Source organism: Schistocerca americana, chromosome 1, assembly GCF_021461395.2.
Source record: "Schistocerca americana isolate TAMUIC-IGC-003095 chromosome 1, iqSchAmer2.1, whole genome shotgun sequence".
Lineage (NCBI taxonomy): Eukaryota > Metazoa > Arthropoda > Insecta > Orthoptera > Acrididae > Schistocerca > Schistocerca americana.
The window spans coordinates 977,349,154-977,355,153 of NC_060119.1; the positions used below are offsets into that span (position 1 = coordinate 977,349,154).

The 6,000-nt window shown below is 41.0% G+C and overlaps 1 protein-coding gene across 4 annotated transcripts in view; it reads right to left on the reverse strand.

The window, feature by feature from the left end:
• LOC124615761 (neurofilament heavy polypeptide-like) overlaps positions 1 to 5,588 on the reverse strand; it is an 87,865-nt gene extending 82,277 nt beyond the window's left edge. For 3 of the 4 annotated variants that reach the window (XM_047143886.1, XM_047143876.1, XM_047143860.1), the window contains exons 1-2: positions 5,428 to 5,588; positions 5,127 to 5,231 (exon numbers count right to left, since the gene is read on the reverse strand). The gene's annotated coding sequence lies outside the window, so the exon portion shown is untranslated. The remainder of the gene's footprint in view (positions 1 to 5,126; positions 5,232 to 5,427) is intronic. The other variant, XM_047143868.1, reaches the window with a different exon arrangement.
• Positions 5,589 to 6,000: the final 412 nt, after the last annotated feature.

The window sequence follows — 6,000 nt, forward strand, 5'->3', positions numbered from 1 at the left end:
TACACAGGAACTGATGACACTCTTAATTTGTCAAGCCATCCATGGAAGCAGGCACAGCCATCTAGCAGCTGTCCGAAGTACTGGAAGAGTGAACAACTGACTACAAGCCATCATGGCTTGGAAATAATGCATCATGAATTAATTAGGAGAGCTTCACTCAGATTCTGACTATTGCAGTAATCAGAATACAACCGTAACTTCTGCGGACAGCGACCAGAATGTGTTAATGCATCTATTCACCGTAGTTTATTCGGCACAAGCCTCTTCACAATAACCGCAACCTAGTCATTTGAACCAGCTTACTATACCTTCAAGAGTCCATCTACAGTTCTTATGCCCCCCCCCCCCACCACAGTTCTATTACCCAACAGATATACTCCTAATCACAATATCCATGGGTATGCTGCCGGTCTATAGTGTCCAACGGGCACAATATTTTGGCGATCATACATGTCGCCATCATCAGGTGAACTGACGGACTGAGCTCCTGTGAACGTGCCGGCACGGAGATCCGTACGCTATGGCTGGTCAGAGGGAATACGGATCTCCGTGCCGGCACGTTCACAGGAGCTCAGTCCGTCAGTTCACCTGATGATGGCGACATGTATGATCGCTGAAATATTGTGCCCGTTGGACACTATAGACCGGCAGCATAACCGTGGATATTTTGATCATCAAATACGCTGGGAGAAACTCAAGAATCACAGATAAACTCCTGTTGGATCACAATGTGCTATACATTCCCCCTCTCCCCAATTCGGTTCCGTACCACCACATTAGTTATTCGATCAACCCATTTACCGTTACATACCACCACAGCGCCACATTTCAAAAGCTGCTCTTCTCTTGTCTGAATTGTTTATTGTCCACGTGTCGCTTCTTAACAAGGCTATACTGCAGGTGAATACCTTCAGAAAAAGACCAACATCCAAACATCTAGAATTTATGTTAACTAATTTTACTATTAAAATGTGGTTTTCTCACTACTGGCCTGTCTGCATTTTATATCCTCTCGACTTTGTCAGATATTTTGCTGTCCAAATACCAAATGTCATACTACAGGGTGTTTCAAAAATGACCGGTATATTTGAAACGGCAATAAAAACTAAACGAGCAGCGATAGAAATACACCGTTTGTTGCAATATGCTTGGGACAACAGTACATTTTCAGGCGGACAAACTTTCGAAATTACAGTAGTTACAATTTTCAACAACAGATGGCGCTGCATGTGATGTGAAAGATATAGAAGACAACGCAGTCTGTGGGTGCGCCATTCTGTACGTCGTCTTTCTGCTGTAAGCGTGTGCTGTTCACAACGTGCAAGCGTGCTGTAGACAACATGGCTTATTCCTTAGAATAGAGGATTTTTGTGGTGTTGGAATTCCAGCTCCTAGAACACAGTGTTGTTGCAACAAGACGAAGTTTTCAACGGAGGTTTAATGTAACCAAAGGACCGAAAAGCGATACAATAAAGGATCTGTTTGAAAAATTTCAACGGACTGGGAACGTGACGGATGAACGTGCTGGAAAGGTAGGGCGACCGCGTACGGCAACCACAGAGGGCAACGCGCAGCTAGTGCAGCAGGTGATCCAACAGCGGCCTCGGGTTTCCGTTCGCCGTGTTGCAGCTGCGGTCCAAATGACGCCAACGTCCACGTATCGTCTCATGCGCCAGAGTTTACACCTCTATCCATACAAAATTAAAACGCGGCAACCCCTCAGCGCCGCTACCATTGCTGCACGAGAGACATTCGCTAACGATATAGTGCACAGGATTGATGACGGCGATATGCATGTGGGCAGCATTTGGTTTACTGACGAAGCTTATTTTTACCTGGACGGCTTCGTCAATAAACAGAACTGGCGCATATGGGGAACCGAAAAGCCCCATGTTGCAGTCCCATCGTCCCTGCACCCTCAAAAAGTACTGGTCTGGGCCGCCATTTCTTCCAAAGGAATCATTGGCCCATTTTTCAGATCCGAAACGGTTACTGCATCACGCTATCTGGACATTCTTCGTGAATTTGTGGCGGTACAAACTGCCTTAGACGACACTGCGAACACCTTGTGGTTTATGCAAGATGGTGCCCGGCCACATCGCACGGCCGAAGTCTTTAATTTCCTGAATGAATATTTCGATGATTGTGTGATTGCTTTGGGCTATCTGAAACATACAGGAGGCGGCGTGGATTGGCCTCCCTATTCGCCAGACATGAACCCCTGTGACTTCTTTCTGTGGGGACACTTGGAAGACCAGGTGTACCGCCAGAATCCAGAAACAATTGAACAGCTGAAGCAGTACATCTCATCTGCATGTGAAGCCATTCCGCCAGACACATTGTGAAAGGTTCTGGGTAATTTCATTCAGAGACTACGCATTATTATTGCTACGCATGGTGGATATGTGGAAAATATCGTACTATAGAGTTTCCCAGACCGCAGCGCCATCTGTTGTTGAAAATTGTAACTACTGTAATTTCGAAAGTTTGTCCGCCTGAAAATGTACTGTTGTCCCAAGCATATTGCAACAAACGGTGTATTTCTATCGCTGCTCGTTTAGTTTTTATTGCCGTTTCAAATATACCGGTCACTTTTGAAACACCCTGTATTTAAGTAGCAAGCCAATATGTTCCCTCAGCTGTTCACAATGTCTTACCAATCTTTCCTTATGCATTATAGCCTATTTCTGCATTACCCCTGTTCAATCTTTATTATAAATCCTAAGTTAACAAGTCCTGTTATTCCTGCCACTGTAATTCACGGAGACCCACTGATCTAATTTCAATTTATCTATTCCCTTGTTTGAATTCTCTAACCTGTCTACCCGACAATAAATCTAACATCACACACACTGATCCACAGAATGAAAGTTCTTTCTTTCCTGCTAACATCCTAAGTAATTGGGCTAACTGAAGCGTCCGATTCCACCCGTCGGCTTTGATCCGTGACGTAAGGCTGTTGCCGTTTGTGAAGTCACGACGGCACGGAGTTTACTTTGTTAGATTGGCGCGTTTCAGTGTCGTTTTAATGTTAACGGTGGTGCTCTCTGGTGGTGGTGGTGGTGGTGGTGGTGGTGTGTGTGTGTGTGTGTGTGTGTGTGTGTGTGTGTGTGTGTGGTATGTTAGGTGATGTTGTTGGTTTAGTTTGCTTGTGTTGCATGTTTATCGGTGGCGTATTGTTTCAGTTGGTGGTCCTCTCTGGTGGTGTTTTTATGGTTAGCGCATTACGTGGCGTACGGGGTTCATTTGCGTGGTAGCATTGCACTTGTGTGGTATCAGTGGTGACTACTTTCAGCGGAATATTTTTCAGTGAGTTAACAATTTTCCATAGTAAGCAACCATTACTGCATACAGAACTGCAAGTTCTCGGAAAAATAATAGCCATAATTTCCCCTTCGTGTTCGGATTAGCAATGAGGTGAATGCTACCAAGCTACATCAGTTGATCACACATACTATTGCCCTTGGAGGTGGGAATGGGATATGCTCTATCCATTTCTTTTCCATTACAGTTTTCATTTATATCATTAAAACAGTAACATGTGCAAAAGTCAAGGCCCCTGTCAATGATCAAACTCATTTGCTAAATTAACTGTAGCTATCCATATGGCATTCAAATTTAACCCAAATTCTGAAGCAGCTATCTCACTGTGCATACCATAGTGTGAAGTATTTTGACACTAGTGCACAATATATTACGTGCAATGCAGAACAAACTAAACTAAGTTTTTAAAAAGTTATGAATAATAATCAGGTAAGCAACTTTCTACTCCTCGACAGATACAAATATGAAACTGGACTGTAAAATCGGCTATCAATTTCTCCCACAGTGTCACCATACAGCCAAGTAATTTGACAAACAAGGTTTGTAAACTGAGTATAAGGGCCTTTTGCAGAATAGCCTGTGACTAGATTGTGATACTGCAGCTAGCCTCTGGAATATTAGCTGATGGAACAGACTAATCTGTACCATAGCCCCATGACGTACAAAGTTGGAGAGCTATCATTTACACTGAATGCAAAGGAAATGTTGTAACAGAGCTCCATAATGGCTCTCACTTGCATGTTTCATATTTTACGTATGGAGTATGGCCTATATGCATAATATGGTATTAAATAGGCATTTATGAATGTACATTAATACAGCTTTTTAAAAATTATTTTCGAGTACTATCTACCTTTTAAGAAAACTGTGTTACATACTGAGCAACTGTTTATTGCAACACAGTCATAGCGAATTAGAACCAGATGACAGTTCCCTACAGCACACATCTTGTCAATGAAAAGTAATAAAAGCATAAAATACAAGGCAAAACAGATCTCTAGAGCTGGTATGCTTGCAAGATGTGTAACAACGTATTTTTGCATTATCCTATGTGCATACTAGTTTTTTAAACAAGTAAAACTTAACTACGTAATCTATTTGCAGAGCTTCAATAAACTTCACATTACACAAACCGCTCAAATTCAGCGAAAACCAGGTAACAAGTACGCGTCAACTTTCATTTATTAAGAAGAAAGTTTCAGGACACATTTGCCCTGTTTTTCCGCGTAGAACTTTACCATCGATTGACATTCTACATGGAAAAGTGCGGTAAGAAATCAATGAAGAATGTTATACCAATAAAACGAAAAAAAAACACTAACTACTGAGTTTTTTACGACCTTCGTTTCTGAGATTTATACGAGAAAAATCAACATTTGGAAACATTCAAATTACAAAAGCAGTAAATCATTCATGACGACTGGCACAATTTTTACTACAGCACTTACATTTTAGCATTAAGGGCGTACTTAAACGTACGAAGAAAATAATTAGAAAAACCCGTAAAGCATGGATAATGACACGACTTGTGAGAAATCTGTATCGAGGAGGAAAACAAAATGGTTGCCATTACCGCTGTCCCCGTTTTAATTGTTGTAGCTCTCATACCAATACAAACTGGAAAATAAACCGCAGTCTACCATAAAACATGTTTTATCATCAACCGCAATATATAAATACCCACCGCTAAATTCAAAATGTTCAGCTGCAATACGTACGTTTAGATAATTGAACTCTTAAAAGGTTCACTTGCTTTAACAAACATTAAAATAATTTTATATTTCCCTTCTGCTTTTACTTACCCTGCTTTTCTAATAATAAACAATTTAACCAGTCACCTTACAGCAACGTCTTCTACCCGGCGCCGGGCCAGGAATTAGATTCAAAATGGCGTCAGGACCAATTTCCTATTACGCATAAAATGCTACAATGAAATATCCTCCACGATTCCTTGGAAATTATAACGGCTTAAAATTATAAATCAAAATAAAACAGCTAATAACAAAAGGGAAGGGCTAATATACAAAAAACTTCGGCACTTCAAACAAATCATAAAATGGCGTTTACAGGTATAAAAGCAACATCATTATCTCAACTACTCACATTTAAACCTATCTAAGTTCGGCGAAACGCGTCCAACCTCGTCGTAAGCCTCCTTGACTGCAATGAAGTTTCGAAATTGTTGTAAATTAATATTTAACAAGCATTCGGCTTCACTACTATCACAACATGGACACCTCGACGCCAATAATCAAAGACGCTGTTCGTCATTACAAAATGATCAGTGATAACAGTGCAACACAGGGAACACCAACGATATTTCACTTTCCATCAAATTAACTATTGGTACGAAGAAAGATAATACTAAGCAATGTCGACATGAATCTTATGAATTTTAATGAAACAAGGAAATTTAGAACGACTGTGAAATTTCCAGTGCCTACACACACACTTTCAAAATTTTTCTTCGGCAAATCGATAAATGCTGACGATTCTGATTTCAACTAAAGGCCTCCACATCACGTAACGTGACATCACAACAGTCTGCACTGCATTTCAGATGGCGGCTTCTTACATTTGACTACTGTAGCACAGTGATCCTTTAAGCCATATTGTGTCATATGCAGCTGAGAGATCTATAAATACTGCACCGGTCTTTTTCTTGTTCCGAAAATC